Source organism: Phycodurus eques, chromosome 6 (assembly GCF_024500275.1).
Source record: "Phycodurus eques isolate BA_2022a chromosome 6, UOR_Pequ_1.1, whole genome shotgun sequence".
In the NCBI taxonomy this organism is placed as follows: Eukaryota; Metazoa; Chordata; class Actinopteri; order Syngnathiformes; family Syngnathidae; genus Phycodurus; species Phycodurus eques.
The window spans coordinates 1,959,381-1,982,837 of NC_084530.1; positions in this window are offsets into that span (position 1 = coordinate 1,959,381).

The window sequence follows — 23,457 nt, forward strand, 5'->3', positions numbered from 1 at the left end:
ATAGCATGATGCGGAATCACAGTGATCTGCGCATGAGTGGAGTATTGCCGGTGTAGCAATGTGAGCGGGTATACTGAATGGACTGGTAATAACTTCTGGTGACTTAAATATGTCCGGGGAGCTCAGTATCTGTCTTCCTGTGCCCCGATCAAATTCACCAAAATTGCTTTAGACCAGCGCTCTGCCTTACCTTAGTATTTACTGTCGATGTGGTCTGAGCAGGCGTAAGTTTAGACTGACTTTCTGCCACCAAAGTTTAGACTGACTTTCTGCCACCAAATTGTCCTTCCGCCAACCCAGAAGATATGTTGTCTATGAAACCCAGAAGATATGTTGTCACAGAAAATAGAGCTCACAGTTCTGAGGACCTGGGTTCACATCCGGTCTCACCTGTTTGTTGTTTGCATGTTCTCCCTGTGCCTGCGTGGGTTTTCTCCAGGTACTCTGGTTTCTTCCCACATCACAAAAACATGCATGGTAGGTTAATTGAAGACTCTAAATAGCCCGTAAGTGTGAATGTGAGTGCAGATGGTTGTTTGTTTTGAGTTGAAAAATGTATGTTTCATATATACCAAATATTACTTCTATTAGTTTATACAACCTTCACATGCTTTATTGTTCCATGTTGTGACAACGAGGTGTTTTCCGGCCATGCTGTGTGTATTAGTTGTTCCCAGCAATGTTGTGACTACTAGTTGTTTTTCGATAGAGATAAGTTGAGTGCAGCTGGACAAAGATAATTGTTTGGCTTTTCTTCTCTTCTCCGTTTCTCTCATTTCTGTATAACGGAGGTGATTTTTTGCTTGGACTTCAGTAAGGGTTAACAACTCGTGACAACTTGTACCTTTTCCTCTCTTTGAAAAGATTTGTTCTTTTTTGTAATAAAAACCCACAAAGACAAGATTCCTTCCTTGCTTATTCTGTCAGAAAAATATTTGTCAAAACAATTGGTGTCAGAAGTGGAGTCTAGCTCTATGGGGGGCAAAAGCCAGTGCAAACTGTAGGCCGGTCCCAAGCCCGGATAAATGCAGAGGGTTGCTTCAGGAAGAGCATCCGGCTTAAAACTTTGCCAAGCAAATATGAGCGTTCATCTGAAGAACTCCATACCGGATCAGTTGTGGCTCGGGTTAACAGCGTCCGACCCCGGCACCATTAACTTGCAGGGCGCCGGTGGAAATTCAGCTACTGTGGGTCGAAGACGAAAGAGAGGTGGAAAGCGGGTTCTTTGGCAGAAAGGGAAGAGGAAAGCACAGAGCCTAAAACTGAATGTGGGGACTTTGAATGTTGGAACTATGACAGGAAAATCTCGGGAGTTGGTTGACATGATGATTAGGAGAAAGGTTGATTTATTGTGTGTCCAGGAGACCAGGTGGAAAGGCAGTAAGGCTAGAAGTTTAGGAGCAGTATTTAAACTATTTTACCATGGTATAGATGGAAAGAGAAATGGAGGATGGATTATTTTAAAGGAAGAGTTAGCTAAGAATGTCTTGGAGGTGAAAAGAGTATCAGGCTGAAACTTGAAATTGAGGGTATTATGTATAATGTACTTAGCGGCTATGCCCCACAGGTAGGATGTGACCTAGAGGTGAAAGGGAAATTCTGGAAGGAGCTAGACGAAGTAGTTCTGAGCATGAGACAGGCTCTCGGTGGACAGGAGGAGCGTCCAGAAGACTGGACCACTACAGCCAAGGTGATCAGAGAGACAGACAGGAGAGTACTTGGTGTATCTTCTGGCAGGAAAGGTGAGAAGGAGAATTGGTGGTGGAACCTCGCAGTATATGAAATCATACAAGGAAAGAGGTTAGCTAAGAAGAAGTGGGACACTGAGAGTACCGAGCAGGAAAGGCATACATTGAGATGCGATGTCGGGCAAAGATAGAGGTGGCAAAGGCCAAACAAGAGGCACATGATGACATGTATGCCAGGTTGGACACTAAAGAAGGAGAAAGGGATCTCTACGGGTTGGCCAGACAGAGGGATAGAGATAGGAAGGATGTGCAGCAGGTTAAGGCAATTAAAGATAGAGATAGAAATGTGTTGACTGGTGCCAGTAGCGTGCTGGATATATGGAAAGAATACCTTGAGGAGTTGTTGAATGAGGACAACGGGAGAGAAGGAAGAGTTGAAGAGGCTAGTGTGGTGGACCAGGAAGTGGCAATGATTAGTAAGGGGGAAGTTAGAAAGGCATTAAAAAGGATGAAAAATGGAAAGGCAGTTGGTCCTGATGACATTCCTGTGGAGGTATGGAAGCATCTAGGAGATGTGGCTGTGGAGTTTTTGACCAGCTTGTTCAACAGAATTCTAGCAGGTGAGTAGATGCCTGAGGAATTGAGGAAAGGTGTGCTGGTGCCCATTTTTTAAGAACAAGGGTGATGTGCAGAGCTGTGGGAACTGTAGAGGAATAAAGTTGATGAGCCACACAATGAAATTATGGGAAAGAGTAGTGGAGGCTAGAATCAGGACAGAAGTGAGTATTTGAGAGCAACAGTATGGTTACATGCCTAGAAAGAGTACCACATATGCATTATTTGCATTGAGGATGTTGATGGAAAGTACAGAGAAGGTCAGAAGGAGCTACATTGTGTCTTTGTGGATCTAGAGAAAGCCTATGACAGAGTACCCAGAGAGAAACTGTGGTACTGCATGTGGAAGTCTGGAGTGGCAGAGAAGTATGTTAGAATAATACAGGACATGCACGAGGGCAGCAGAACAGTGGTCACGTGTGCTGTAGGTGTGACAGATGAATTTAAATTGGAGGTGGAACTGCATCAGGGATCAGCCCTGAGCCCCTTCCTGTTTGCAGTGGTGATGGATAAGCTGACAGATGAGGTTAGACTGGAATCCCCGTGGACCATGATGTTTGCAGATGACATTGTGATCTGCAGTGAAAGCAAGGACCAAATGGAGGAACAGTTAGAAAGATGGAGGCATGAACTGGAAAGGAGAGGAATGAAGGAATGATTAGCTAAAGTAATACAGAATATATGTGCATGAATGAGAAGGGTGGAGGGGGACGAGTGAGGCTACAGGGAGAAGTGATAGCAAGGGTGGAGGACTTCAAATAATTGGGGTCAACAATCCAGGGCAATGGTGAGTGTGGTCAGGAAGTAATGAAACGAGTCCAAGCAGGTTGGAACGGGTGGAGGAAGGTGTCAGGTGTGTTATGTGACAGAAGAGTCTCTGCTCGGATGAAGGGGAACGTTTATAACATAGTAGTGAGGCCAGCCATGATGTACAGATTAGAGACAGTTGCACTGAAGAGACAACAGGAAGCAGAGCTGGAGGTGGCGGAAATGAAGATGTTGAGGTTCACTCTAGGAGTGACCAGGTTGGATAAAATTAGAAATGAGCTCATCAGAGGGACAGCAAAGGTGAAATGTTTTGGAGACAAAGTTCGAGAGAGCAGACTTCGATGGTTTGGACACGTCCAGAGGAGAGACAGTTAGTATATTGGCAGAAGGACGATGAGGATGGAGCTGCCAGGCAAGAGAGCTAGCGGAACACCAAAGAGAAGGTTGATGGATGTCGTGATGGAAGACATGAGGGCAGTTGGTGTTAGAGGGGATGATGCAGGAGATAGGCTTACTTGGAAAAGGATGACACATTGTGGCGACCACTCATGGGACAAGCCGAAAGGAAAAGAAGAAGTTGGTGTCATAAATGGGATTCTCGTATTGATTGCCGATCCAGGGGACCCCAGGAGTGACTGATCATCCTGGACCAAGGCACGAGTCCTGCCTCTACCCAAAGAATAAAGGACGGGTGGGGGGTGGAGCTGCCGAGGCTCTGGATATCGCCTATCACCTCAGGGTACAAACGGACCCGTTGTCCTCTAAACAAAGAAGAAAATTGGACCATTTAATATGGTGTACTGTCTTTGAAACAATCTTGTCTTCATATTAAGTGGTATTGGTAATTGCTCTCCCCACATTCCATTAGTAAGTGTCGAGTCCTTAAAGTCCAGGTTATAAAGTCTCCTGGTTCGATTCCGGGGGTTATGGGTTTGATTCCCAGACAAGTGATAATCAGGAGTTTGAGTCCTCGATAATGAGGGGTTTGAGTCCCCGACGAATAGGGGTTCGAGTCCCCAGGCACGAGTTCGACGGTTAGGGGTTCGAGTCCCTGACAACCAACAATTAGGGGTTCGAGTCCCCAACAATTTCAAAGACAATCGAATATTGTGAAAAAGAGATGCACTTCTAACGAGGACTGGAAATGGGAAGTGGGAAGAGCAAAAAAAGAATTACCGGTTTATAAATCACCTGTGTTGTTTGGGGGGGGGGGGGGGGGGGGTAAAAGTGAAAGATTTGGAATAAATTGAGAAAAATGCCAAATGTCTGGATATATGGTTGACTGTTAGATTTAGATGCGGATCGGGACAGAAGCTTTCTGGCAAAAAACTACATGTAGGGTAAGTTACTGATAACTGTATCGCCTGTGGTCTAACCTGGTGGAGGATGTCAGGTTGTGGTCGCGAGCTGGTTTCCACAGTGGCCCCCACAAATAAAATCACCCTATGACAAAGATCTAGAAGAGTCCAACCAACAGCCCAACTGCCTCCTGTCACCCACAGCACAGCCCTCCACACACAGCACTTCTGCGGTCCCCCACTCCTCTTCTCACACAGCACAACAAAAGCAGCCGCCTTCCTCCTACACCGCCAGGGCTTGCGGGATGCCCTCGATGACGGCCTCATGGACAGCAAAGCACTGCTGAACCAGATTTGAGGAGGTTGAGGCTGAACATGGGCGGAGATGCGGAGGGTGCAGAAGATGATTCCATTGTGGAAAGGAGGGACATTGGATGGACAATGGATCAGTGACTGTCCGAAGAAGATACATAAAAGGGCAAGACTTTTCCACTCACGGTGGCGATCAATGGTGGGGGACGCAGTTCGTCTGACCTATAGCTGACTCCCAGCTGCCCCAAAGACAGAGTGGCGCTTTACTGGTGGTATACATTGAAGGGAATATAGAATACTTTATATTCTAATATAGAATTCTATATGTAAAAGAATATAATATAGAGTTTCATGGTGTAACTAGTTTGGAAGGTAAGCAAGGATGTGTATTGCAGTATAATCAGATAAGGGGGTAGGAGTTTATTGCAGGAAAAAAAAAAACATCAGGGTGTATTTGGAGACAATAAGAAACAGATGTCAAAGAAGAAAAAGACTGCGGGGAGCCACTATAAACATTGAAGTCAGGAATGTGGGCCGGAGTCTCGAGGCGACATCTGGAGCAAGATCAAATCGTCATCATTCTGCAGAACAACGATGACGTCAGATTACGGACCAATCAGACGACAGCGATTCCATACTGGCCAGTTTGAAACATTGTATAAATCTGGGGTAGAATCAGATAGTGGTTGTTCGACTACTTTATCTGCTAAGAATAAGATAGGGGTAGTTACGAAGTTACCCCCTCCTTGAGCCGTCACCTTGTCGTGGTGGAGGGGTTTGTGTGTCCCAGTGATCCTAGGAGCTAAGTTGTCTGGGGCTTTATGCCCCTGGCAGGGTCACCCATGACAAACAGGTCCTAGGTAAGGGACCAGACAAAGCACGGCTCAAAGACCCCTAATGATGACGACAACCAATGGACTTCGTTTTCCCTTGCCCGGACGTGGGTCACCGGGGCCCCCCACTGGAGCCAGGCCTGGTGGTGGGACTCGAAGGCGAGCGCCTGGTGGCCGGGCCTGCACCCATGGGGCCCGGCCGGGCACAGCCCGAAAGGGTAACGTGGGTCCCCCTTCCCATGGGCTCACCACCTGTGGGAGGGGCCATAGGGGTCGGGTGCAGTGTGAGCTGGGCGGTGGCCAAAGGCGGGGACCTTGGCGATCCGATCCCCGGCTACAGAAGCTGGCTCTAGGGACGTGGAATATCACCTCTCTGGCAGGGAAGGAGCCCGAGCTGGTGTGTGAGGTCGAGAAGTTCCGACTAGATATAGTCGGACTCGCCTCCACACACAGCTTGGGCTCTGGTACCAGTCCTCTCGAGAGGGGTTGGACTCTCTTCCACTCTGGAGTTGCCCACGGTGAGAGGCGCCGAGCAGGTGTGGGTATACTTATTGCCCCCCGGCTCGGCGCCTGTACGTTGGGGTTCACCCCGGTGGACGAGAGGGTAGCCTCCCTCCGCCTTCGGGTGGGGGGACGGCTCCTGACTGTTGTTTGTGCCTATGCACCAAACAGCAGTTCAGAGTACCCACCCTTTATGGAGTCCTTGGAGGGGGTGCTGGAGAGTGCCCCCGCTGGGGACTCCATTGTTCTGTTGGTGGACTTCAATGCTCACGTGGGCAATGACAGTGAGACCTGGAAGGGCGTGATTGGGAGGAACGGCCCCCCCGATCAGAACCCGAGCGGTGTTCTGTTATTGGACTTCTGTGCTCGTCATGGATTGTCCATAACGAACACCATGTTCAAGCATAAGGGTGTCCACATGTGCACTTGGCACCAGGACACCCTAGGTCGCAGTTCGATGATCGACTTTGTGGTCGTGTCATCGGACTTGCGGCCACATGTCTTGGACACTCGGGTAAAGAGAGGGGCGGAGCTGTCAACTGATCACTACCTGGTGGTGAGTTGGCTCCGATGGCGGGGGAAGATGCTGGTCCGACGTGGCAGGCCCAAACGTATTGTGAGGGTCTGCTGGGAACGTCTGGCAGAATCCCCTGTCAGAAGGAGTTTCAACTCCCACCTCCGACAGAACTTTGCTCATGTTCCGGGGGAGGCTGGGGACATCGAGTTCGAGTGGACCATGTTCCACGCCTCCATTGTTGAGGCGGCCGACCGGAGCTGTGGCCGTAAGGTGGTCGGTGCCTGTCGTGGCGGCAATCCCCGAACCCGTTGGTGGACACCAACGGTGAGGGATGCCGTCAAGCTGAAGAAGGAGTCCTATTGGGCCTTTTTGGCCTGTGAGACTCCTGAGGCAGCTGATGGGTACCGGGTGGCCAAGCGGAATGCAGCTCTGGTGGTCGCTGAAGCAAAAACTCGGGTATGGGAGGAGTTCGGTGAGGCCATGGAGAAAGACTTCCGGACGGCTTCGAGGAAATTCTGGTCCACCATCCGACGTCTCAGGAGGGGAAAGCAGTGCACCACCAACACTGTGTATAGTGGGGATGGGGCGCTGCTGACCTCGACTCGGGACGTTGTGAGTCGGTGGGGAGAATACTTCGAAGACCTCCTCAATTCCACCGACACGCCTTCCCATGAGGAAGCAGAGTGTGGGTTCTCTGAGGCGGGCTCTCTTATCTCTGGGTTTGAGGTCACCGAGGTAGTTAAAAAGCTCCTCGGTGGCAGGGCCCCGGGGGTGGATGAGATTCGCCCGGAGTTTCTAAAGGCTCTGGATGTTGTGGGGCTGTCCTGGTTGACACGCCTCTGCAACATCGCGTGGACATCGGGGACAGTGCCTCTGGATTGGCAGACTGGGGTGGTGGTCCCCCTTTTTAAGAAGGGGGACCGGAGGGTGTGCTCCAACTACAGGGGGATCACACTGCTCAGCCTCCCAGGTAAGGTCTATTCAGGGGTGCTGGAGAGGAGGGTCCGTCGGGAAGTTGAATCTCAGATTCAGGAGGAGCAGTGTGGTTTTCGTCCTGGCCGCGGAACAGTGGACCAGCTCTACACCCTCGGCAGGGTCCTCGAGGGTGCATGGGAGTTCGCCCAACCAGTCTACATGTGTTTTGTGGACTTGGAGAAGGCGTTCGACCGTGTCCCTCGGGGAGTCCTGTGGAGGGTGCTTCAGGAGTATGGGGTACCGAACCCCCTGATACGGGCTGTTCGGTCCCTGTACGACCGGAGTCAGAGTTTGGTCCGCATATCCGGCAGTAAGTCGGACTCGTTCCCGGTGAGGGTTGGACTCCGCCAAGGCTGCCCTTTGTCGCCGATTCTGTTCATAACTTTTATGGACAGAATTTCTAGGCGCAGCCTAGGCGAAGAGAGGGTCCGGTTTGGTGGCCTCAGTATTGCATCTCTGCTTTTTGCTGATGATGTGGTTCTGTTGGCTTCATCAAGCCGTGAGCTGCAACTCTCACTGGAGCAGTTCACAGCCGAGTCTGAAGCGGCTGGGATGAGAATCAGCACCTCCAAATCTGAGACCATGGTCCTCATTCGGAAAAGGGTGGCATGCCCTCTCCGGGTCGGGGATGAGATCCTGCCCCAAGTGGAGGAGTTCAAGTATCTTGGGGTCTTGTTCACGAGTGAGGGAAGAATGGAACGGAAGATCAACAGGTGGATCGGTGCAGCGTCTGCAGTGATGCAGACTTTGTATCGGTCTGTTGTGGTAAAGAAGGAGCTAAGCCGAAAGGCGAAGCTCTCGATTTACCGGTTGATCTATGTTCCTACCCTCATCTGTGGTCACAAACTGTGGGTCGTGACCGAAAGAACAAGATCCTGGATATAAGCGGCCGAAATGAGTTTCCTCCGCAGTGTGTCCGGGCTCTCCCTTAGAGATAGGGTGAGAAGCTCGGTCATCCGGGAGGAGCGCAGAGCAGAGCTGATGCTCCTCCGCATCGAGAGGAGCCAGATGAGGTGGCTGGGGCATCTGATTCGGATGCCTCGCGGACGCCTCCCTGGTGAGGTGTTCCAAGCACGTCTCACTGGGAGGAGACCCCGTGGACGACCAAGGACATGATGGAGAGACTACATCCTTCGGCTGGACTGGGAACGCCTCGGGATCCTCCCGGAAGAGCTGGATGAAGTGGCTGGGGAGAGGGAAGTCTGGGCGTCCCTGCTAAAGCTACTGCCCCCGCGACCCGACCTCGGATAAGGGGTAGAAAATGGATGGATGGATGGAATAAAGTTTAGCAGTTTGAACATTAAATATCTTGTATTTGTAGTGTATTCAATTAAATATAGGTAACACAACGTCCCAAATTCATTGTAATTGGGGTTGTACTATCTCCTTAAAAGTAAAACATTTTTCAGTGAAAAAAAAACAATGTTCAACATACACTGATTTTCTTATATCGTAGGCACATATAAGACGTTTCTGACAAAACAAACTGAATGAAAATCGCTTAAAAATGTAGTGAGTTATGATTATTATTATTTTTTGTGCACTAATGCAGTGAAGATCCAATAAAAATGGGAACTGCAGGACTCCCTTATCAAGATGGCGGCCACTCTGCACGTTGCTCCAACTCACTCTCGAAATCCAGGCTTCATCTCGTGTTATATAAGATATGTGTGTGTGTATATAACCAGCAAAACCGAAAGTGGATAAACGAAAGTATTGAGAAGTAGTGATAATATTTTCCTTTATTCTTAAATAAAAGCGTGATCCATCCAGGCAACTTGTAATCACTTTTTAAAATATAAAAAATATTTTCGTAATATTTAGTCAAACCAATTAACCTTTTTTTTTTTTAGAACCTCTAAATCAGTGACTCCCAACCAGTGTCACATGGCACATTAGTGTGCCATAATAGCTTTTCAGGTGTCCCGTGGAAAATTATCAAATTCCACTTAATTGGTCAGAAATTTATTTTTATTTTTTTACAGCAAATACTGACTATTTGTTCATCCATCGATGCCAGCGACAGATAGTGACAGACCGAACAAATAAATGCTCTTCTATTCGATGGCAGAACGGACCTACATTACTTGTGTATCCAATTTTTGTGTGGTGGTGTGCTGTGAGATTTTTCAAAGGTAAAATACGTGCCTTGGCTCAATAAGGTTGAGAATGCCTGCTCTAAACCAGTGATTCCCAAACAGTGTGGCGTGAGCACTTTCTATGTGTGCTTTTACTTAATTGCTCAAAAAAAAAAATATTTTCAAGAAATAATGTATCTTTGTTAATCTATTTATGCCAGTGACGCACAGTGACAGACAGAACAAATAAATGCTCTTCTATCAGATGGCAGAAAGTACATACAGTAATTAATGTATCCACTTTTTATGACATTTTTGTTTGTTGGTGTGCTGTGAGATTTTTCAAAATGTGAAATGTGCCTTGGCTCAATAAAGGTTGGAAATCACTGGTAAATAATGACTTTTGATCAATCCACACTCCAGTCCGGTAGGTGGCGGGAATGCGCCTAACTCTAGTTTGCCAAACGCCAATCAAACTCAAGAAGGAGAATACAAATCTGTTTCAGGTGGAACGCTGCCAGCTGCGTGTCAGTTTTTCTTCAAGGGTTCACACGATGAGCCAATTTCATTTAAATACATGGCTGTTTTTTCCTCTATTAAAAAATAGCTAATTAGGTACACTGAACTGACTTGCTGTTGTCATAAGCTAATGTTAAACCCAAAATAGTCAGTTTCTTTTGTCATACAAAATATAACTACTGTCTCCTGGAGATAGCTGCTAGCTTGTTTCCTCTGTGCTGTTATTATGGACAGCTAACGTCTTAAAACTTGCACGGTCTTTTTTATCAAAGAAGATAGCTCAGCTAATGTTAGCAGCTATCGCTAACTCGGAGCTTTAGGGTATTTTATGCTTTTTTGGGGGTGGTTGGCTGCATGTCATTGTTTTAGTTTTTTTCCCCTTTCCTCTTCCTGACTCTTTTTTGACTAATGCAATTTGTACTCCAGAGCTGTTTATAATCCGGAAAATACAGTTCTATCCTAGATAAATTGTATTTTCCAGACTTTTAAGTCACACCTTTTCACTGATTTTGCAAGTTATAGTCAGGTGTGACTTGTGAAATTAGTATATTTTTTAATCTCTTCATGATGCGTTTTTTTTTTTTACTAGTGTGATTTATAATCAGGAGTGGTCTGTAAAATACAGTACATGCATTTGTGAATTTGCGCGTGTGTTAATGCCGTCTGTGTGTCTCAGATGACCCCATGCCCAGAAGCTCTCAAGCCTCGCCAGCAGAAGACATCTTGGATAAGTACCAAACGCCCGACAAGGCTTGTGTGTTGCCTTTAGCATTATAATTTTCTTCCCCAGAAATATCGTTTTTAGGGTCATATATATATTTTTTAATATAAAAATAAAATGTTTTTTTTTTCACCTCAGCACCTTCCGTAGCAGTGTAGCTTGCTGACGCGTGCTCTGGCAGAGCAGTCCTGCACCAATGTCCAGTGGACAGAATGCCTGTTTTACTCGTTATTTCTAGGGGTAGTACTCAATCACAAACATTAATCAAATTAAATGGAGGCTTTGTAATGAATTAATCTCAATTAATCACATTACACTGCGACACAACTGGCGACCACTTCAGGGTGTACCCTGCCTCTCGCCCAGAGTTAGCTGGGATAGGCTCCTGCTCGCCCGTGACCCTAGTGAGGTTAAGCGGTATGGTAAATGAATGAATGAATGAAAAATCACGTTTGAATCATTGAACAATATTTGTCGTAAAAAGCAACATGGTTTCTTTAAATGGATTTTAGTGGATAACTGAATCAAATAGACATAGAATCAGAATCCATCCATCCATTTTCTGAGTCGCTTCTCCTCACTAGGGTTGCGGGTGTGCTGGAGCCTATCCCAGCTGTCATCGGGCAGGAGGCGGGGTACACCCTGAACTGGTTGCCAGCAGAATCATAATCACAATCATCTTTATTTGCCAAGTATGTCCAAAAACACACAAGGTATTTGTCTCCGGTAGTTGGAGGCACTCTAGTACGACAACAGACGATCAATTTACAGAACACTTTGGAGACAGAAAGACATTGACCAAAAAAAAAAAAAAAAAAAAAAACAGTCACTGAGCAGTAAAGGGTTGCTAGTTATCTGGTAATGGTAATTTTGGTAATTTATTTATTTATTTACTGACAATTGTGCAAAAAGATGCAGAGTCCTCCAGCACTTAGAGGAGTTCGAATGACTAATATTGCAATAGTCCGTTGCAATGACTATTGTGCAAAGGGCGCTGAGACTTCAAGGAGTGTATGCGGTTTAAAGTGACGATGGGACAATGTTGATTGTGCAAATGTTACAGATATTCCTCAATCAGTTTGCAAATAGAGCAGATGCTACTCTGGCATGAGTGGCCAGTATATGCAAATAGTGCAGCATGGCGAGACAACTACAGCGAGTGCACGAGTAATACATAATTGGCCCCACAGAAATGTGACAATGAACTCAAGTAAAAAAATTGCCAGCATGTTGTAATGGAATTATAGGTTAGGTGTTTAAGAAGTTGATCACAAGAGGGAAGAAGCTGTTGGAACGTCTACTAGTTCTAGTTTGCATTGATCGGTAGCGCCTACCTGAGGGAAGGAGCTGGAAGAGCTGGTGACCGGGGTGCAGAGGGTCCGAGAGGATTTTGCACGCCCTTGTCTTAGTTCTGGCAGCGTGCAAGTCCTCAATGGTGGGTAGGGGGGTACCGACAATCCTTTCAGCAGTTTTGATTGTCCGTTGCAGTCAGAGTTTGTCCTTTTTTGTAGCAGCACCAAACCAGACTGTGATGGAAGAACACAGGACTGAATCGATGACCGCTGTGTAGAACTGTCTCAGAAGCTCCGGTGTGCTTTCTCACAAGCCACAGGAAGTACATCCTGTGCTGGGCCTTTTTGAGGACGGAGTTGATGTTGGTCGCCCACTTCAGGTCCTGAGAGACCGTAATTCCCAGGAACTTGAAGGTCTCGACGGTTGACACAAGGCAGCTGGACAACGTGAGGGGGGATTTGAAACTGTCAACAAATCTGCAGTGGAACGTATTCAAGTCGTTGGCTAGTGTGCTATTGTTCTCAGCTTGGGGGGATCGTCGCTTGTAATTAGTCAGCGATTGGAATGCATGCCAGACTGATTTAGAGTCTTTTGCGCGAAACTGTTTTTCCAACTTTGCTGCATAGTTCCTCTTTGCAATGTTAATTTCTTTAGTCAGCTGGTTTCTAGCTCGATTATACAGGGCCCTGTCCCCGCTCTGATATGCATCCTCCTTAGCTTGGCGAAGCTGCTTAAGTTTAGCAGTGAACCACGGCTTGTTGTTGTTGAATGTGCGAAATGATTTTGTTGGTACACACCCAAGACTATTAACTCTGGAAATATGCATTTAATTGCATTTCAAAATAAAATAGTAGAAAAATCCATCCATCCATCCATTTTCTGAGCCGCTTCTCCTCACTAGGGTCACGGGCGTGCTGGAGCCTATCCCAGCTGTCATCGGGCAGGAGGCGGGGTACACCCTGAACTGGTTGCCAGCCAATCGCAGGGCACATACAAACCAACAACCATGCGCACTCACATTCACATCTACGGGCAATTTAGAGTCTCCAATTAATGCAGGTTTTTCGGATGTGGGAGGAAACCGGAATGCCCGGAGAAACCCCACGCAAGCACGGGGAGAACATGCAAACTCCACACAGGCGGGGCCGAGGATTGAACCCGGGTCCTCAGAACTGTGAGGCTGTCGCTCTAACCAGCCATCCACCGTGCCGCTGGTAGAAAAATAACAAACAACAAAAACCTGGCAAAAATTAAACAGACCTAAAGTTCAAGTGCTGAGTTAGGACAGTTTTTTGTTTTTTGTTTTTTTCGAACAGTATTGCCTTTTAATGGTTTCTGTTGGCATTGGAAAAGTTGGATAACATGAGGGTTGAAGTGCTTCGGTTGTATGAAAACTCCTTTTTGCACAATTTGCACAAAACCATGCTTATCAAAGCTTTCATTGGGTGTTTTTTTCTTTTAATGAAATTTGCCTCATATTATTCCGAGCAACGCTGGTTCATCCAATTCTTCCATTTTTGTAGCCGAACTCTGATGTGTCCGTCAGTGTACTGGAAAATTGTGTACTGACAAAGGTTCCACGTTGTTTGGAACGCAAATTGAAATTAAAATCATCTTTTTTTGACATTTTTTTGTAATTAATCGTGATCAATGGGTTGAAGTCCCACCCCTAGTTATTTCTCTTTATCGGTGTTTCAGGGTTTTACGCAGGAATTAAAAAAATAATATTTAGGTCAAATCCTTAGCTTTGATGAAAGTTGATCAACACCATTTTGTCCAATTCAACTACAATGCTTGTGCATTTCAGCTTGTGATTTTGTACAGGAGGCTATCAGGAACGAGTACCACGAGACGCCTCATATTTTGGCACGGATAGCCCCCTTTGCATCAAGCACAATTAACTGCACAAGCATGAATTTGGATAGGCAGTCCAATTTGCCAAACCGCCATTAAAAGAACACCCTGTTAAGAAGTTAATGGACTGTCTTCTTCCAGTTTACTTCTGAATAGTTCCATTTTTCTCTTGGATTCTGTTGTCAGGAGGACAAGTACGTCTCAGAAGATTTGGTCAATAATCAGCACCCATACTAAGGATTCACTGTTTTGTCAAAGAGTTGTCAGGAGCTACAGTATTTGGGATAACCAAACCAATAATAAATGATATGGAAGGTGTTTCCCACCACTAACACCTTTTAGATGGCCTCTGACGCCATATAAACCGCAGTCACTTAAAGGTATGTGGATCCTATACACCTGCTGACCACTATTATTTCAGCCTTCAGCAGTCCAAAATAGTTCTCAATTGGTTAATGCTTGAAATACTACAACTCATACTTTAGTTGGAAGGAGACAGTTGCCCTCACACACTAAGTAATGTCAGTCTTAATACCCTGATACATGTAAATATTTTTTTTGTGACATTCTCATTACAACTGGCGGCACGGTGGCTGACTGGTTAGAGCGTCAGCCTCACAGTTCTGAGGACCCGTGTTCAATCCCCGGCCCCGCCTGTGTGGAGTTTGCATGTTCTCCTCGTGCCTGTGTGTGTTTTCTCCGGGCACTCAGGGGTCCTCCCACATCCCAAAAACATGCATTAATTGGAGACTCTAAATTGCCCGTAGGTGTGAATGTGAGTGCGGATGGTTGTTTGTTTCTATGTGCCCTGCGATTGGCTGGCAAACAGAACAGGGTGTACCCCCCCTCCTGCCCGATGACAGCTGGGATAGGCTCCAGCACGCCCGCGACCCTAGTGAGGAAAAGCGGCTCAGAAAATGGATGGATGGATGTCATTACAACTATCACTATCTAGGGCTGACTTGCGGACAAGGATGGACTAAGTAAGATTGTGAGTTTTAATGAAATTAACAACGTGACAAGATTTCCCAAAAAGTGACAGTCTGTCAAAATGCCACTTCAACCTGAGTACTATGCACCAGAAATTTTGAAAATCTGATGATTGGTCCTGGACAAATAGATTTTTTTTTTATTTGCCTTTTTGGGGAATGTTTTTATGTGGAAAATCTGGTCCGAAAATATATTCAAATTCGAATAAAACTGTATAATTTCCTTATTTCTCAACATATCTTCTCAACATTTTGTTTTTGTCTTCTACTTGGGATTTATTTATTATATGACCAGGCATTTATTAAGTCACAAATATTTTTTTGCATTAAGCCGATTCTCCTAAAAATGGGATAAAGTATTTTTTCTAATTAGATCTATTTTGTAATCATTTCTCTTATTGGTATTTTGTTTATTTCAATAATTGGTTAAGTCAATTTTGATTAATTCTAAATTATTACATATTAAAATGAGAGTAAATTTTATTTGTAAAATAAACCATTTCACATTTTTATTCATTTACTTATTTTTCATTTAATTAAATAATTGGTAACTGATTGACAGTCAAATAAATTAACATGACTAAATTAATTTTACATATACATTTGTCATAAAAATTACCAATTGCTTTATTAATTATCAGTGAAATAATAACATTTAAAATGGGAATTAACAATTTTATTGTTATTAATTTATCTAATTGAAGAACTGGTTAATAGATTTATTGTAAATAAAATTAAAAAAAAGTAAAGAACACTATCGTATTATTAGAGGAAATAATTTTTTGATACACTATTTCTTTGGAACTCATCTGCAAATTTGGCCATTTTAAAAACCCAATGTAGCCCTGGAGAACAAACGTTTGTTCCCCGAATGCAGTTGAATTGGATGTCATTTTGGCTTCCAAAAATGGGACACGTCATGCATCCCATATTCATTTCATCGTCAACACATTTTTATATAACAAAATTTAAATTAGGCGGCACGGTGGACGACTGGCTAGCACATCTGCCTCACAGTTCTGAGGACCGGGGTTGAAATCCCGGCCTCGCCTGTGTGGAGTTTGCATGTTCTCCCTGTGCCTGCGTGGGTTTTTCTCCGGGCACTCCGGTTTCCTCCCACATCCCAAAAACATGCGTGGTAGGTTGATTGAAGACTCTAAATTGCCCGTCGGTGTGAATGTGAGAGCGAGTGGTTCTTTGTTTATATGTGCCCTGCGATTGGCTGGCGACCAGCTCAGGGTGTACCCCGCCTCTCGCCCGGAGATAGCTGGGTTAGGCTCCAGCAAGCCCGTGACCCTAGTGAGGAAAAGCAGTACAGAAAATGGATGGATGGAAAATTTTAATTAGGTTTTTGTCATTGATTTGTAGACCCAAATGTAACAGTCTGTATAAATATACAGTAAATTAAAAAAAGAAACATTTGATTTGTAGTCAGCCAACAGAAAGACATTTTCTGCAGGAAAGGTGATTATGTGTCCCATCCACGCCATATTTGGAAGCCAAAATGACATCCAATGAGACTGCATGAAACAAAATATGTTTAGATGAATTATTTCTACATCAATCACTTGCAGTCCTCTGGAACTACAGTATATTTCTTTCTCCATTACAGTTAACAGGCGTTTGAGACTGACTTCTTTCATCGAAGGACACATAGTTGCATGAAATCTGACTGACTTTATTTTAGGCTTTACATGATCAGGAGTTTTGGGAGCGATCGAGTTTAAAAAAACCGATAACTTATCCAATCACAAGATAGAGCAATGTGTCTATTGAAATAACTTGTTCATTTACTGTATATACTTGTGTACTGTATACTGAGTATCTTCAAAAGTATTCTCCAGAACTTTAGACAAACCAACATTACCACATGACAGAAATAATGGCTGCTAACTTACTGTAATTAAATTATTTTATTGTAATTAAATTACTTCACACACACTGTAACTTTAGAGCATGATTCGACAGAACGCCGTTAGTTCTAGCACTAGCTTGCTAGGCTACATAACATGTTGTTGCCTGCTTGCGAGCCGCATCGTATTAAAAGTATGTGAACATACCTCAAACAATCCTTGAACATCCTCTCCCAAGCACTGGTGGCATTCCTCATTTTCCAAATTTCCTTCTTTTGTTCTTGTTCGCAGTCCATTGTTGTTGCCGTCGCCATGGTAACGAGTGCATCCCGTCGCCTTTGATTTTACAAGATAAAGCCCAGTGATCGTAAAAGATGGGATGCGGTGGCATCGGAATACAATATTTTATTGCAGTAGTCTGACATAGTGCAATCATGAAAGAGCAAATTTGTCTTGTTTGATCGAGGCATTGCGTGTTGTCTGTCTCAGACGTGTTGTCTGTCCCACACGCCGACATGTTTTTAAAAAAAAAAGAAACTTTATGGGTACCCATAGTCAGATATTTACAGGACTATGTCAAAAGACATGCGACAAGGCTAATAATAAACTAGTTTTTGGATTCTAATATACTGTACACGACGGCGACGCGTACAAAAAAAACAACCAAAAAATTTATTTTACGGAGCTGATCAATCGGCGAATTATGACATTAAAGCCGATCGGCTGATCAGCATAGAATGCTAATTATCTGCCGATGCCGATTAAGCCGATCAGATCGGTATATAGTCTACTTTATTTTGGGGCGAGGGGGGATAGCTTTTTTTAACCTGGCACTCATTGTGTGTTTGTCTTTCTCAGCTTGCTACAAAGAGTGGCACCAGAAAAAAAAAAAATGGAAGAGCCAACGCTGGATGCTCGGGTGACAAAATGTGGACGGTACAGAAGATAACGATCATGAACAAAAAATGAACTTTCAGTCATAGGTTCTCAACTTCGCAATGAAATCAGAGGACATATAAAATCACTGAGATTATTTTATGGTTAATGGTATTGTTGTTAATTGTTATTCAATGTTATTTTTATTTTTATTTTACAACCCCAATTCCAATGAAGTTGGGACGTCGTGTTAAACATAAATAATATATACAGTGATTTGCAAATGTTCAACCTATATTTAATTGAATACACTACAAAGACAAGATATTTAATGTTCAAACTGATAAACTTTGTTTTTAGCAAATAATCATTAACTTGGAATTTTATGGCTGCAACACGTTCCAAAAAAGCTGGGACAGGTGGCAAAAAAGAGGGAGAAAGTTGAGGAATGCTCATCAAACACCTGTTTGGAACATCCCACAGGTGAAAAGGCTCAATGGGAACAGGTGGGTGCCATGATTGGGTATAAAAGAAGCTTCCCTGAATTGCTCAGTCATTCACAAGCAATGATGGGGCGAGGTTCACCTCTTTGTGAACAAGTGTGAGAAAATAGTTGACAGTTTAAGGAAAATGTTCCTCAACGTACAACTGCAAGGAATTTGGGGATTACATCATCTACGGTCCAAAATATCATCAAAAGGTTCTTATAATCTGGAGAAATCACTGCATGTAAGCGGCAAGCCCGAAAACCAACATTGAATGCCCGTCACCTTCGATCCCTCAGGCGGCACTGGATCAAAAAACGACAATGTTAAAGGATATCACCACATGGGCTCAGGAACACTTCAGAAAAACAATGTCAGTAAATATAGTTCGGCGCTACATCCATAAGTGCAACTTGAAACTCTACTATGCAAAGCAAAAGCCATTTATCAACAGCACCCAGAAACGGCGCCGGCTTCTCTGGGCCCCAGCTCATCTAAGATGGACTGATGCAAAGTGGAAAAGTGTTCTGTGGTCCGACGAATCCACATTTGAAATTGTGGACATCGTGTCCTCCGGGCAAAAGAACCATCCGGACTGTTATGAACGGCAAGTTCAAAAGCCAGCATCTGTGATGGTATGAGGCTGCGTTAGTGCCAATGGCATGGGTAACTTATACATCTGTGAAGGCACCATGCAAAACCTGCATGTACATGCAGGTTTTGGAGAAAGATATGCTGCCATCCAAGCAACATCTTTTTCATGGACGCCCTTGCTTATTTCAGAAACATAATGCCAAACCACATTCTGCACGTGTTACAACAGCGTGGCTTCGTAGTAAAAGAGTGCGGGTACTAGACTGGCCTGCCTGCAGTCCAGACCTGTCTCCCATTGAAACTGTGTGGCGCATTATGAAGCATAAAATACGACAACGGTGGACCCTGGAATGTTGAACACCTGAAGCTGGACATCAAGCAAGAATGGAAAAGAATTCCACCTACAAAGCTTCAACAATTAGTGTCCAAAGTTCCCAAACGTTTATTGAATGTTGTTAAAAGAAAAGGTGATGTAACACAGTGGTAAACATGACCCTGTCCCAGCTTTTTTGAAATGTGTTGCAGCCATAAAATTCTAAGATAATGATTATTTTCTAAAAACAATAAAGTTTATCAGTTTGAACATTAAATATCTTGTCTTTCTAGTGTATTCAATTAATATAGGTTAATCGTGATTTACAAATCATTGCATTCTGTTTTTATTTATGTTTAACACAATGTCCCAACTTCATTGGAATTGGGGTTGTATTAGTTTTGTTTGATACATATGAATTGTTGAATAAAGTACCAGACCATAACACCAGCTAAACGTTGCCACTAATGTATCATGAGTGTTGATAAATGTGTTGCCTGAATAGGATTAATTAAAAAAAAAAAAAAAAGTTCAGGAAAATCTGTATTTAACGAGTTAAAAAGTGTGCTTATGTTTATCTTATTATCAACATAGGATGTTGGTCAATGCTGGTTGACATACAACTATGCCAGTCAGATCTGGTTTTACAGGTGTCACCAGCTACCAGCATGCTGGTGTTGCCCCACAGGTAGCTGGTGGCACCAGCAAAACCGGCATGCTGGTTGCTGGTGACACCAGCAAGACCATCATGCTGATACCAAGCTGGTTCCAGCAAGACCAGCACCAAAACACAACTAAAACAGCATATGCTGGGTTTTTGCTGGTTTTCACCTCGCTGGTCTATGCTAGATTTTTTAGCAGGGTGTAAATACTAAAATCTAATAATTTTCAAAGACAAAGGGTTAATAAAGTTATTTGTAAATATTAACTTCTATCTCATGTTCCAGCATGATCTAATGGTTACTTTAGGCAAAACATACGATAAAGCAACTGGTTTGGCATGTGTTGGCATCACAGGGAAGACTCCATTAGTGAAATGGAGGAGCTATCTTTGTCATGGTTGGTATCCTAAGCCAAGTCATTTGACAGCCACAGTGTTTAAAAAATGGCATCAAGGGTGGGCATCTAAAATGTCCCCCGCAGTGGGCTTCACACGGAACAATTACAAGAAATGTACGGTGAAAGCACTTTACTTTCCATACTTGGTTTTATAACTTTGGCGATGAAGTTTGATCGAGCCAACTAATTTTCCTGGCAAATTAGCTTTAGCATGTCTCGCAGCGTGATTCAACACTTACAACAATTGGAGGCAAATTGTTTTTTACATTTGGGCGTCTGGCGCCATGATGAATGGCTCTTCTCAAAATGGCTAAGCGCCATTTAGCTATCAAATTAAATGTTTTTTAATCAGTTGGTGTTTTTAATGGTGGCTATGTGCGCCATCAGTTGTGCTCAATGTCGACCATGGAAGGAAACAAATACGGTAGCCTTGTAATTGAAATTGCTGTGATACCTCAGTTAAATAGTGGTATTATGATGGTATTATATTGGTTTGTTCACATGCTCAGTTTTATATTTTTTTTTTTCCTAGAGGGACTTTGGAATTGGTTTGTGGTTGTTTTAATGGGCATACATTTGAAAGAGAAAGTTGTTGGTATCTAGTAAGTGCTGTAAGTGCTTATATACTATACATATATTAAAGTGTATAAAAATAATTTCTCAACAAATGTATCAGAAAAAATAGCATCAAATAGTGTTCAGATTTTATTTATCACTTTCCATACATTAAAAATGCAACGTAAAGTGCTTTACATCAATTTTTAAGCTCTGATATTAAAATGGTCAGCACAATCAGGAGTGACAATGTGTAATTGTCTTTAAAAAAGACAGAGACGAAAGTGACAACTCTATATCACCAAAAGCCGCACCCAACAAATACATGTATTGCAATTAAAGCACACAATTTCAACCTTCTGACACAGCCACAGGCCTAAACAGTTTATAGTAAAATACTATATTTGTTGATAATTAATTTGCCCTTCTGGTTTTTGTGTGTAGTATGTGTTCTTCATCTAGTTATGAGCAGTGTGTATGATTTTGGGGACACATAAGATCTTGTTTAGGGTCACCAAAATCCTAGGCCCTGGTTAGCCATCACATAAATTCACACTCAGAGAAAACTATTTTATTTACAATTTCGCCGCCGTGTTTTTCAATGGTTTCCAAAGCATTATACATTATTGGAAAGTACAACTTTAATGCTTCTTCAATCTTCACATTTCCTCCACCATCGTTGGCTCAATGATGACTGATCAAAGGAAATTATTTTTTTCAGGGACAGACTTAAAAAACAAATGAAAACACATTGTTATAATATATCCTTATTTTGTTGCATTTAATCAATGTAGTTTCAGTTTTGCATTCAAATGGTTTGCAGATCGAACGTCCCTAAAATAAAGGTAATTAGCAACGCAGAATACTGTGGCTACTTTTTCAGTCGGTACTAATAATCTCCTGGCCTATTGTGGTCGATATCAATTAGATAAGATAAAATATACGATATTTTAGAACATTAGATGACTAAATATGCCATGAATATCGTTTACACAGCAAAAAAAAAAAACACACAAATTACAACCAAATTCTCCAATGTCAGGGTACTGAGAGACAATATCTGAAAAGATAAAGTTCATCAAAAAAATAAATAAAATGATTTTTTACTTTTACAGAGCATTAATGCTATTAATTAATTAAGACTACTTTTATTTTAAAGTCATCATCCAGCCACTGTGCCCTAAAGTTTAATATACTGACTGACATCTGGAGTACATTTGTCCATGGTAAAACTGAACAGTATTACCTACCCAGTATCAATCAAATGATTTGTTGTGTGCAGCCATGACATCATAGAAACGTATACAAAGAAGCTATGCCTGGGCTCAACATTTGCAAAGAACTGGCAAAATCGTTTGTCCATTGTCAATCACTGACAATGACTTTGTCATCAAGTCCAATAAACTCTATGATACAATTATCAATAGCTTTGGCTTTTGGACACTCTTTAGCAAACTTTCTAACAAACTAACTGCAATTTTCAAAGACTTCTTGAAAAGGCAGAAAGTACTTGCCTTTTTCTTAATTGTCGTGCCGTTTTGCACTGCGATGTTGTATTGTTCAGTGTATCATTGCTGCAATGAAACCTCTGGAGTTTCTTCCTCCTCTTGGAACGTTTGTACTGTGTGTAAAACAAATTCCAATAGAGTTGTGTTGATAAATACCACACAAGCAATGCCACGTTGGCTACTAAAGTTAATCACTGCAGCTTCTTTTTTGTCTGTGCCTTTGAACAGAGACGAGAACAATGAACAGGTGACATGCCTAGGGAGGCGCTAGGCAGAGAGTAGTGGGCATACGCTATCCAAGTTAACTGGATACTCAACGTGGAAGGGTTAGCATGTGACATGCAACGTAGGGCAGTTTCAAGATGTTGGTTGGTGTGCTCTGTTTACCCATTTGTCTGAGGAGTACAACTAGAGGAAATGCTAATTGAGATGCCCAGGGCTGAACAAAAAGACTTCCAGATGAGTGATACGAAATGTGGGCCCCTATCAGAAACTATAAAGTGAATAGAATGGAAATGGAAGACATGTTGAACCAATAGGTTAGCAGTTTCTGTGGCAGAAGGAAGTTTGGCTGGGGTCATCAACGTGGTATCCGTGGGCATCAGATAGCCCCCGTAGTCTCTCCAGCGTGTCCTGGGTCGTCCACGGGGTCTTCTCCCGGTGGGACGTGCCCGGAACAACTCACCAGGGAGGCGTCTGGGAGGCATCCGAATCAGATGCCTGAGCCACCTCATCTGGGTCCTCTCGATGTGGAAGAGCAGCGGCTCTACTCTGAGATCCTCCCGGATGACGAACTTCTCACCCTACCTCTATCTCTGTCCCACCCCTGCTTCATGTAAATAAATATAATTAATTAATTAACAATAATAATATTAATAATGAAAATAATACTATTAATAATAACTATTAAAGTTATTTTGAGCAAATTTGTTATTTCAGAAGTGTGTATCAAACTGGTAGCCCTTCACATTAATCAGTACCCAAGAAGTAGCGCGCATCTTAAAAAAAAGTTGGTGACCTCTGCTCTAAAACATAATAACAATTGACAGCAACATAACATTTCCACGGTCAAACAGCATTAGCATAATCTATCTGATGTGTCCAAAAAACAACCCAGGAGCATGTGATGTGAAAAACAGGTTCGTGCACACATAGACACCAAGTGGTGCACAAGCACCAGCCCTTTTGCCATTGATGAAAATCACGCCCTTTTGACTTCTTCCTTTATGCAACCTATTTTCTCTTCATTCATC